This window comes from Gadus macrocephalus, chromosome 8 (assembly GCF_031168955.1).
Source record: "Gadus macrocephalus chromosome 8, ASM3116895v1".
Lineage (NCBI taxonomy): Eukaryota > Metazoa > Chordata > Actinopteri > Gadiformes > Gadidae > Gadus > Gadus macrocephalus.
The window spans coordinates 10060035-10073305 of record NC_082389.1 but is presented as its reverse complement, the minus strand read 5'-3'; positions in this window follow the sequence as shown (position 1 = coordinate 10073305).

Here is a 13271-nt window from a genome sequence, read left to right as displayed (position 1 = left end):
AGGAGCTCCGGTCAACACACTCACTGTGTCGGGGTCTACATCGTGTGGTTTGAAGGGTGCAGGGGTCTCCGGGCCGTAAGACCAGAGTGGGACCCACCGTCCACCTCCTCCTGCACCCCGGGGGGGCACCCCATGGCCCCCTCCGGGGCCCCCACAGGAACACCAGGAGGAGCGGGCCGCTCTTCTGAACGCTAAATCTCAGACACACACACACACGCACACACTCAGACACAACACAACAAAAACACACACACACACACACACACACACACACACACACACACACACACACACACACACACACACACACACACACACACACACACACACACACACACACACCCTGAAAGAGGCTCTCCCTCTCAACATTGCCTCTGGAGCGAGGTCCCCTCACCCTCAGATCAGCAGGCGGGGTTCCGTGAGGTTCTAGATCCTCGAGACCAGAGGAACCTGGAGGAACGTTCTAGAAGTGTACCACCAGAGCCGGTCACGAACCAGGGTGCCAGGCACGTGACGTGCACAGCGCATCACACACACACGCTCATAAACACACACACACACACACACACGCTCATAAACACACACACACACACGCTCATAAACACACACACACACACACACACCTTTTTGTTTGGTGCGAACACATTAGCAACAGATGTGGGTCATAAAGGCCTCCTCCGACAATCAAGAGCCAGCGAGCTAGCAGCTAACATCAGCCAAGCTGATGCAGCTAACTAAGTTCTCTTGGTGCTCTCTGCTGTCTCGAGCGTTGAGCTCCATTCAGCTCTAATAGGATAAATATTGATGACCGACACAGTCCTGAGAGAGAGAGAGAGAGAGAGAGAGAGAGAGAGAGAGAGAGAGAGAAGGAGAGAGAGAGAGAGAGAGAGAGAGAAAGATAGAAGGAGAGAGAGAGCGAGAGCGAGAGCGAGAGAATGTCTAAAGGGTGTGCGTCCTCCTTGTGTCTGGTGAACAGGAAGTGACCACATGGACCTGACAGGTTTGTTTATGAACAGGGAGGCTGCAGGTCAAAGGTCGCCTGGTACTGCCTCTCCTCCCCGACACGCCAACCGAGCTAGGCTAAGCTATGAACACCCTTAACTTTCTACACCGTAACACAGATACAGACGCTACACTACAGCTAGCTACACTTAGCGAGCTAGGCTAAGCTATGAACACCCTTAACTTACTACACCGTAACACAGATAGACGCTTCACTACAGTTAGCTACACTTATCCAACTACGCTATAGCTTACTACACTAGCTAACATATAACTTGGCAAAACTACTACATCCAATTCCTTCTCTCCTCTCTTCATAATCTCTCCCTCTCCCCCCTCCCTGCCTCCCTCCCTCCCTCTCTCTGTCTCCCCCCCGGCAGCTGTTGTGCCGTCGGTTTATCACCCAGACCAACAGATAACGTCCCAACCACCCAACCTCTGCATCTCAAACCAGCGCCTCAGAGATGTGTTATTAGCCTCCGAGCCCGGTGCTAAGTGTCAGGTATCGGGGGGGGAGGGAAACCCAAGGGTTACTCAATGTTATGAAAGGTTGAGGGAGGAAGTCAGGAGGGGGGCTTTTATTGTGACAGAGCACAGATGGGATTCATTCATCATTTGAGCTCTTATCTTGTAAAGCTCTACTGAAGAGAGAGAGAGAGCGAGAGCGAGAGAGACAAAGCGTCAGTGTTTCCCACACAGAAGCTCTATTGACAGGATGATGTCAGGGGAGGGGGTGGGGCTTAGCAGCTCTGGTTGATTGGTCTATAGAAGCTCTAGATAATATAGAGTCCAGATAGCTACACTAAACACCACAGAAAATAGTGAGATAAATACATTTAATAAGAAAAATGAAGAGTATGTGTTGTAGTATGTGTCTCCTCAAAGACTCATCTCTGTACTGTTTAACCCCAACCTACTCCTTAATGACCTGTCTCCGTACTGTCTAACCCCTATCTGCTCCTTAATGACCCGTCTCTGTACTGTCTAACCCCTACCTGCTCCTTAATGACCCGTCTCTGTACTGTCTAACCCCTAACTGCTCCTTAATGACCCGTCTCTGTACTGTCTAACCCCTACCTGCTCCTTAATGACCCGTCTCTGTACTGTCTAACCCCTACCTGCTCCTTAATGACCTGTCTCTGTACTGTCTAACCCCTACCTGCTCCTTAATGACCTGTCTCTGTACTGTCTAACCCCTACCTGCTCCTTAATGACCCGTCTCTATACTATCGAACCCCTACCTGCTCCTTAATGACCCGTCTCTGTACTGTCTAACCCCTACCTGCTCCTTAATGACCTGTCTCTGTACTGTCTAACCCCTACCTAGTTAGTACTACCACTGGACCAGACCTCCCTCTCTCAGAGAGCCAGCTACTGGTCCTGAGACCCAGGCCAGCAGAGATCAAAGGTCTGGCAGCTTTAGGACGGGGTCGCGACGGGATCGGAGGTCACAGTGTAAACGGAGCGGACGTTAAGACAGTTGTACAAACCATTTGGGCTGCGGAGGAAAGCTGTCATCAGGGGAGCTATTATGGGATGTTAAGGAGAGAGAGAGAGAGAGAGAGAGAGAGAGAGAGAGAGAGAGAGAGAGAGAGAGAGAGAGAGAGGATTTAAGTTTCTGCTTACAGCAACATGCCTGGGGGGGGGTGATGATGAAACCCCCCTCTCCCCCCCTCCCCTCCCCCGGTCAGCTGCAGCAGGATGACATCACCGCCCTACTATGCCATCCCAACTGCCACCGGAACATTCCGTTTCGACAACGTCTCTGGGGAGCCGTCGACCAATCGGGGCCCTCGGCTCTCAGGAGCCCTGGTAGCAGTTAGAGTTCAAGTGTCAGCTCAGCCAATCACACTTCAGCAGAACACAGTTCGGACGTTGCCTCGGCGACCATGTGGGAAAGCTGTCAGCGCTTTACGAAAACACGCCCTGGTCCAATACGATGGACGGCTGAATTAAGACCTTTATCGGTTTCAGTTAACCCGACTTAATTAAGACCTTTATTGGTTTCAGTGAACCTGATTGAATTAAGACCTTTCAGGTCGTGTCCACGCTGGAACCCTCTGAGGTGCTTCAGGTGGAACCTCTCCCTCTGGTTTCAGTGGTGGTTTGCTCAATGACTTCCTGGGCTCAGATGTCGGACCCTCTCTGGTCTGAGACTCCACGGTTGAATGCTCTTATTGCTCAAGGCTCCTGTAATGTCTTCATGCCCCCGACTACTTTAGTGGGCCTGGATCGCGTCCCAACCAGTCGTCAGCATCCTGCTAAGCTCTCCGTTCTCAGGCCTCTCCCTCCAGCTCCCCCTCCAGGAGATCCACCCCCAGAGGGTCTTTGAAAGGCTCAAACGTTCAGATACCTGGTCCGTGTCTGTGATCACCTGTGGCCCAGCAGCACACACACTATTGTTGACTCGGTTAGCCAACAACACCACCCTCTACAGCACCACCACCGTCCCCATCCACTCCCACCAACACCAGCCTCTACAGCACCACCACCGTCCCCATCCACTCCCACCAACACCAGCCTCTACAGCACCACCACCGTCCCCATCCGCTCCCACCAACACCAGCCTCTACAGCACCACCACCGTCCCCATCCGCTCCCACCAACACCACCTCCACCTCCACCCTCACCATAACCACCGCCATCCACTCCCACCAACATCACCTCCACCCTCACCATAACCACCGCCATCCACTCCCACCAACACCACCTCCACCCTCACCATAACCACCGCCATCCACTCCCACCAACACCACCTCCACCCTCACCATAACCACCGCCATCCACTCCCACCAACACCACCTCCACCCTCACCATAACCACCGCCATCCACTCTAAGGCGTTTTCCACCACCACCATCACCACCACCCATCAACACCTCCACCCCTATCATCAGCCCAACTCCACCCCAGCCTCAGCCTGCCAGACAGACACTCCAGACACATCATAAATATTCATCCCCTCCTCCTCCATCAGACAGAACCCCAGCCAGGGTCCACTACGACACCTCGCGGGGGGACCACATAGGCGGGGGGTTGGACGGATCGGAACACCTTTTTAAGTTTGGATTCACGGTTCAAACGACGGGATAACACATATGAGGAGTGTACAGTAGAGTGATATGAGGAGTGTACAGTAGAGTGATATGAGGAGTGTACAGTAGAGTGATATGAGGAGTGTACAGTAGAGTGATATGAGGAGTGTACAGTAGAGTGATATGAGGAGGGTACAGTAGAGTGATATGAGGAGTGTACAGTAGAGTGATATGAGGAGTGTACAGTAGAGTGATATGAGGAGTGTACAGTAGAGTGATATGAGGAGTGTACAGTAGAGTGATATGAGGAGGGTACAGTAGAGTGATATGAGGAGGGTACAGTAGAGTGATATGAGGAGTGTACAGTAGAGTGATATGAGAAGTGTACAGTAGAGTGATATGAGGAGTGTACAGTAGAGTGATATGAGGAGTGTACAGTAGAGTGATATGAGGAGTGTACAGTAGAGTGATATGAGGAGTGTACAGTAGAGTGATATGAGGAGTGTACAGTAGAGTGATATGAGGAGTGTACAGTAGAGTGATATGAGGAGTGTACAGTAGAGTGATATGAGGAGTGTACAGTAGAGTGATATGAGGAGTGTACAGTAGAGTGATATGAGGAGTGTACAGTAGAGTGATATGAGGAGTGTACAGTAGAGTGATATGAGGAGTGTACAGTAGAGTGATATGAGGAGTGTACAGTAGAGTGATATGAGGAGTGTACAGTAGAGTGATATGAGGAGTGTACAGTAGAGTGATATGAGGAGTGTACAGTAGAGTGATATGAGGAGTGTACAGTAGAGTGATATGAGGAGTGTACAGTAGAGTGATATGAGGAGGGTACAGTAGAGTGATATGAGGAGGGTACAGTAGAGTGATATGAGGAGTGTACAGTAGAGTGATATGAGGAGGGTACAGTAGAGTGATATGAGGAGTGTACAGTAGAGTGATATGAAGAGTGTACAGTAGAGTGATATGAGGAGTGTACAGTAGAGTGATATGAGGAGTGTACGGTTGCTGGTGTGATTCTAGACATTCCCACTTCGAGGAGGGTTAGTGCATGGCTCGAAAGAGGGCGGGACACCAAGCAAAACTTCAAAATCATGGAGTCCCACGCGTTCATTCATTCATTAAGCCAGTCATTTATTAAGCCATTCATTCATTAAGCAATTCATTCATTAAGCCATTCATTCATTCAGAAGCTCCTAGGTATGGGGGGAGGGAGAGAGACAGAGAGAGAGACTGATTGTGCATGAATGAGAAACTAATTGCCAATGGGAGAATGTTTGAGAGTTCATCAGAATAATAAAACGAACAACAGAAACAGAAGTCTGCTGACACACGCACACACACATATCATGGACATAAAATGTCCATGATAAGAAAGATAAATGTGTTTTTTCATCCAAAGGTCATTTCACTTTCTGTCGGACATACCTGTCTGTGTAAAACACCTGTCTGACTGTCTCACATACCTGTCTGTTTATCTACTATAACTGTCCGCTATCTATCTGCGTCTGTCTGTCTGCAGTCGTTCAACTAAAAAATGAGGACATTATGTAATGAAACTGATGTGTGCATTGGGGGTTTATAGATGTGTGTTCATGTTGTGTATAGATGTTTGTTCATGTTGAATAGATGTATGTATGTGTTGTGTATATAAGTGTGTTCATGTTGTGTAGATGTGTGTATGTTATGTATAGATGAGTGTATAGATGTGTGTATGTTGTGTATAGATGTGTGTATAGGTGTGTGTGTGTGTGTGTGTGTGTGTGTGTGTGTGTGTGTGTGTGTGTGTGTGTGTGTGTGTGTGTGTGTGTCAAAATGTGACAGATGACTTTAGGCAGAGTGCTGTGAGAATCGATATCGGTGGGTTTCCTCTGCTCGACCCCCCGTGGCGGCGCGCGAGGAGGGACTAGTTCGGGTACGGTGTTGGTTCGCAGCCCACCCCGAACAGCAGGTTCGGGTCTCGACCGCATTGTCGGCATTCTCCGGAGAAACGAACTCCCAGCGGAGTCAGACACACAAAGTTGTTATCGACGTGTCATGACCCCCCCCCCCCCCCCCCACACACACACACACACACACACACACACACACACACACACACACACACACACACACACACACACACACACACACACACACACACACACACACACACACACACACACACACACACACACACACACGTTCCGTTAATCCTTCCCGTCGGTACCGTCCGGTAAAGTGTCATCTCACTACCGTCCTCCGCGAGCCCTAAGGAGGGAGAACTCCCGGGTGCATGAGACCACCGGAGACCACCGGGGACCGCGAGCCGCTACAAAACAATACGCGCACACAGGACTCACCTTCTGATAACTCCAGCTCGAGCTCCGCCAGCCGCGCGCGCACCTCCACCGGCAGCGGGACCGGGTCGCGGTCCGCCATTCCGCTCGCTCTCCCCTCCTAGATCCTTCCTCCCGTCTCTCCTAAATCCTTCCTCCCGTCTCTCCTTCGCTCCGTTAACGTCTCCTTCCGCGCGGTCCGCCGTCCTCCGCAAGCTCCTCAGGAAGTAGGGAGGAGGAGCAGAGGAGGAGCTGAGGTCAAATCCCCGAATATGAAAAGTGAACGAATGGAAAGAGTCCGCGCACCGCCCCGTGCCGCTTGGTCCGCGCGCTCTGCTGGCTGGAAGACGTCTGCACGCTTTCCCGCGAGTCCCGCGTGTCTGTCGGTCCGCTAGCCGCTGGGCCGAGACGAGGCGTGTTGTCTCGCGCTCCACCGGCGGGACTGAAGCCCGCGGTGGAGTCTGCCGCGTGGCCCGACAAGGGCGCGCCGCGCACGCGCCTCTCAATGAACGGTTGAATCTGATTTAGTTCGGTCATGTGTGTGATGGTGTTGGTGTCAATAAAGAACTGATGACCTCTGACCTGGAGGAGACAGGGCCCCAATTTGCATAATTACATGTTCAATATTCATATTCATTCCAGGCCACTCCCCCACCTGTTAGTTAACAGCTTCACCTCGAGGTGACGGTGTTGTGTTTACACCATTAGGAGAGGAAAGGAGAGGAGAGAGGAGAGGAGGAGAGGGGATGAGCGGAGGAGATAGGAGAGGAGAGGAGACAGGAGAGGAGAGAAGGAGAGGAGGAGTGTAAACAGATGATGGCCTGAATCATCACGTTGTTGTCGTGTTTCCGGCTTAGAACACGCCAACGATCTCAGCTGCTGAGTTCCTTAATTGGAAACAGATTAAGAATGTAGAACCAGTTAGAACCGCTGCGGGAACCCTGTTTGTATGTGTAGGTGAGTGTGCGTGTGTGTGTCTGTGTGTGTGCGTGTGTGAGAGAATGTGTGTGTGTGTGTGTGTGTGTGTGTGTGTCTATATGTGTGTGTGTATGTGTGTCTGTGTGTGTGTCTATATGTGTGTGTATAGGTGACAGTGTGTGAGAGAGAGAGAGAGAGAGAGAGAGAGAGAGAGAGAGAGAGAGAGAGAGAGAGAGAGAGAGAATGTGTGAGTGTTGTGTATGTGTGTTGTGTGTGTGTGTGTGTGTGTGTGTGTGTGTGTGTGTGAAAGTGTGTGTGTGTGTGTGTGTGTGTGTGTGTGTGTGTGTGTGTGTGTGTGTGTGTGTGTGTGTGTGTGTGTGTGTGTGTGTGTGTGTGTGTGTGTGTGTGTGTGTGTGTGTTTTCAGTCGATTAGGTACTTAGATGATAACACATTCCTTCTCTCTTTGTAAATCCTTGATTGTGTGACAGCAGAGATCCGGACTCTGTGTCTCTGCTGCCCTCTACCGGTGGCCCGACCACCTGTTGGATCTCCCTCATCCCCGCACTACGCACTTATTGTATGTTGCACGTCCCGGCCCTTAAACATAGTACTTGTTCTGTTTTCTTTGTAGTATAGTACTAATCACCAATTCTGAAATCGTTACATTGGCTTCCTGTAGGTCAGAGAATTGATTTTAAAATCATGTTGCTTACCTATAAATCCCTACATGGTTTAGGCCCAAAATATTTAACTGATATGCTTCCACTACATCAGCCTTTTAGACCACTAAGAAGCTCTGAGACCAATCTGTTAATTATCCCCAGAGTAAACACAAAACATGGGAAAGCAGGATTTAGTTACTAAGCAAAAAATAGCTGGACTTGCCCCAACTCTGAGCACCTTTAAAACAAGACTGAAGACTTTTATGTTTGCTATAGCTTTCTGCTAAATCTTAAATACATTGCACTTTCTAAAAAGCTTTTTTAACTTTGCCTTTATTTTCTATTTTAATACTAAAATGCCTTTTTAACTTTCTATCTTTTTGCATATGTTTTTCTTTTACTTACCTATTATTTTATTTTATTGTATGACAATGTTTATATGTGAAGCACTTTGAGTCTGCCTTGTGTATGAAAAGTGCTATATAAATAAAGTTGCCTTGCCTAATACATGGTGTAGCATCTTATCCTAGCTTTCTCTGTTGTATACAGGGAATTGATTAACCTAGTTTTGTAATTAAAATAAACTGCCGTAGGAAGCAGGACATAGCTGTGGTTTAGTTTGGGGACGTTGGAACTGCGGTCAAGTGAGCCGCCATTCGTTCATCCGCGGTTAAACCAGCCGTCACACAAAATCTTCGTGCGCCTTTACTCTAAACAGCCTTTGGGTGGTATCTCGCAACGTTTTCAAAATAAAACCCTTCACCTACGTGTGTAGACATGTAGAACACTAGCTGTCTTACGGCGGCGTCTAGAATGTCAGCACTTGCGGACATCTTGCCAGTCAGCTGCTCACCCATAACATTGTGTTGGTAGTGGTACATGTACTTTATAAATAACCATAACTTGCTACATTTTCAACCGTTTTAACAACGGTTGGGTTTCTTACAAACCTTATTAACGTGGTTATAATATTTTAGAACATTTCAATTTTTTTAATTATTCATAATTATACTGATGAATAATCCTAATTATTCATCAGTATCAAGTATGCAGTGCCGTAACTACATCTCTGACGTTTATAACAAAACAAACCGTTTGAAAATGTAGCAAGGTGGTTAAGGTTATTTAAAAAGTACATGTACCACTACCAAGTCAATACAGTGTTATGGGTGAGCAGCTGACTGTGGCAAGTTGGCCGCCAGTGCGGACCTTCGACTCCATTGGCCAGCAGAATATGCATGTGTACGTTTTTCAAATGACATTTTCTCAAAATCTATACAGTAAAATCAAATGGTTCCTTGTGGTCAAGTAGTCAGTACAACAGTTAGTATGTTCATATCAGTCAGTGCCTGAACTTATGTGACATTCGGTCTATAGCCCACTTCAAATTGCTGACATAATGCAAATTTGCAAAGGCGAGAATATGCATGTGTACGTTTTTCAAATGACATTTTCTCAAAATCTATACAGTAAAATCGAATGGTTCCTTGTGGTCAAGTAGTCAGTACAACAGTTAGTATGTTCATATCAGTCAGTGCCTGAACTTATGTGACATTCGGTCTATAGCCCACTTCAAATTGCTGACATAATGCAAATTTGCAAAGGCAAGAATATGCATGTGTACGTTTTTCAAATGACATTTTCTCTAAATCTATACAGTAAAATCACATGGTTCTTTGTGTACAAGTAGTCAGTACGGTCATATCAGTCAGTGACATTTTCTCTAAATCTATACAGTAAATTCTAATGGTTCCTTGTGTACAAGTAGTTGGTATAACAGTTAGTATGTCATATCAGTTAGTGCCTGAACTTATGTGAAATTCGGTCTATAGCCCACTTCAAAGTGCTGACATAATGCAATTTTACAAAGGCGAGAATATGCATGTGTACGTTTTTCAAATGACATTTTCTCAAAATCTACAGTAAAATAACATGGTTCCTTGTGTACAAGTAGTCGGCACACGGGTTAATATGGTCATATCAGTCAGTGCCTGAACTTATGTGAAATTCGGTCTATAGCCCACTTGCTGACATAATGCAATTTTGCAAAGGCGAGAATATGCATGTGTACGTTTTTCAAATGACATTTTCTCTAAATCTATACAGTAAAATCTAATGGTTCCTTGTGTACAAGTAGTCGGTACAACAGTTAGTATGGTCATATCAGTCAGTGCCTGAACTTATGTGAAATTCGGTCTTTAGCCCACTTCAAAGTGCTGACATAATGCAATTTTGCATTATGGTGACGATTAAATGTGATGGGAAAAATAAAACGACTTGTCCGACTTGAGGGCCGCGTTATGAAACGATGCGTCAGGTAAACGATCGCACACATACGACAGAGCCTATAAACTCAACAAATGAATCCTATTTAACAGCCCGTTCCCTAGTAAATCATTTAATTTTTTTCGTTAAGTGACCGTAACATACCTTTGTTTTCCGTTCGTTCCTTGCAGAAACAACACAGACAGAATAAGCTTATTAATAAGACGGAAATCGTCGAGCGATGTCTTTTGTTCAGAAGCGTTTTTCAATATGTGTGCAACAGTAGACATGCAAACGTTAAAGATTCTTAGAAAACAATTCCAACGTCATGCAGCTCATTGTGACGTCATAAGAGAGATGACCTCTCCACCGTGGCCGTGTGTGTGTGTTCCTGTCCTGTGTTTGTGCGTGCGTGTGTTACGGACAGTGCTGTTAGCCTAGCAGAGGCAAGATGTTTGCATGTCATGAATATTCATAATAAGAGCCAAAGTCTATCTATCAATGTAAGCACCAACAGAGGATCATGGGCATCAGGGCTCCGTTTCCCGATAACGATGCTCGTACGATCATTCTCACGATGGATCTTGCAAGCCATCGTAAATTTCTTTGGAGCGCTTCGAACGCGCGTTCACTGCACTCACGACGTTCGTAGGATTGTAACCGTCTACTGACATGGTGCTGAAATGGGCTCCATAGGAGGGGGCGACGCAGGAATGATGTAGGAAAATGGGGTTAAAAAGCGTTAAAATATCTCCCCATCAAGGCCATCAACAGAATAGCCTACGAAAAGATTAGACTGCAATAATATGAATGCTAAAGATATTAAAACACAATTGATTAGGCCTAGGCTGACATATGCTACATTAGTCCTTATCCTGAACGCACTACTACATTTTTTCAAGGCATTTTCCCCCCTGAAATAATTACAAAAATAGCTTGTGTGACAACTACATTTATCTTAATGTGCAGCAAAGAGCCGACTATCTGATTCCGCATAAGGTTTCATTGATTGGCGCGCAATTTAGAATATGATGTAAAACAAAAAATGCAACATACCATTAATTCAGTAGCATTCAAACTCAGATTATGGGCATTGAAACCCGGCTATTGCTGACCCGATTAGGGGAGCTTGGTCTAGATCCTGCCCATATTGTTGGGCAGGATGATGTATAGGCCTTTTTACACTGCCAAGCCGGACACCCGCATGCAAGAATGAGCTCACGTCTGAGTAAAGGCTACAAACGAAATTAACTATTTACCATTGCAAAAACTTCAACTTATTGTTAATTTTGCTGAGCACTTGTTTTTTATCCCGACAAAAGCCTCATAAGGAAAGTTCCTCTGTGTCTCTCGTAGATCGTAGGCCTACCATCTTTCAAGGTATTTTTTAATGTGACTACATAACCTTCTCTCACATGATCAGCAGCTCGCGGATTTCACTTACACCGAAACAGCCTGCCCTGCCCATCGTATCCCTTCTTTTCCGGGTAGGCTATACTAGGTTATTAACTTATCCTGGAAATGATAATAGTATATTAAACAAATCCCAGCACACCAAAAGGAGGCAGCAAATCAGAGCTAAACATATCTATCTGCTCATTTCCACATGGTAAGAGAGCAACACAAAACGGGTTTATAATATTTGGATGTTTTATTTTCTTTAAATCAAGCAGGTTACATTTCATTCTTTTTTACACAATCTGATATTTGGAGGCATTTGCAAATATGCTCATAAATTACATGATTTGTAATCCCAAAGAATGAGGTGGTTAATGATCAATATTGGGATCAACAGTGATCACCCTACTAATGTAGGCATTACGTATGCAGGCAGAAAAAGAAAAGTTCCCATTAAGGTCTCATGTGAAACACCACAGGTCTGAAACACTCAGGAACACATGAAAATGGCCCAAAAATGAATTTCACTATCCAACCTTTTGCTAAAGAGACGTTGACAGGCCCACAGAGAGCCTGGAGCTCACGGGACAACATTCACACACATTCTGCTTCATGAAGAGGTCAGATTATCGTCAGACCATAGACATTACATGTAAGGACACTGAACATTTAGCCGGATTACACATAGAAATGCAATCCAAAACAAAATGGGTAAAGATAAAGCATGTTTATTGATGCGGCAAACAAAGGTTCAAATATCCTCCAAAGCACTTCAAGCCCTCAAAGAATGAAACTCAAAACGCAGATGAGGTAAAAGAAGAAACTTCTAAATTAAAGTGGAGCGACCCAGGGACAAGTCTGGTTTGGGTTAAAGATTATGGATGGTTAACTTTGTGTAACATGTTTGGACAAGCAAGTTTAGGTTTTAGGCAAGCGACTTCAGGTATTAGGCATGCGACTTCAGGCAAGCGACTTCAGGTATTAGGCAAGCGAGTTTAGCCAAGCGAGTACAGGCAAGCGAGTCAAGCTAAGCGAGTTTAGGTTTTATGCAAGCGAGTTTAGCCAAGCGAGTTTAGCCAAGCGAGTACAGGCAAGCGAGTCAAGCTAAGCGAGTTTAGGTTTTATGCAAGCGAGTTTAGGCAAGCGAGTTTAGGCAAGCGAGTTTAGGCAAGCGAGTTTAGGCAAGCGAGTTCAGGTATTAGGCAAGCGAGTTTAGGCAAGCAAGTTCAGGTATTAAGCAAGCGACGCGAGTTTAGCCAAGCAAGTTCAGGTTTTATGCAAGCGAGATTAGGTTTTATGCAAGCGAGTTTAGACAAGCGAGTTTAGGCAAGCAAGTTTAGGTAAGAGAGTCAAGTTACTTTAGGCCTCACTTTATTTGCGGTTAAATTGCGGCATTTGGTTTAGAAAGAAGGTTAAGATCCAGGCTCAGGTTTGCTTCCAGCCTCGTCCCTCTAGTCGCTCCCTATAAAGAGGGTTCCCAGCTACCGTGTTAAAATACAACAGCTGGGATTACAGATATGGAGTACAGAAATAAATGACAAAGATTGATTCAAACATTCTTCCCCCAAAATGTGGTGCAACATAAAATGGAGAAAATAATTACTTTCCCTCCATTGAAACCCAGTCATATCTTACGATCTCACGAGGTCCCGCCGCAAGGGGCG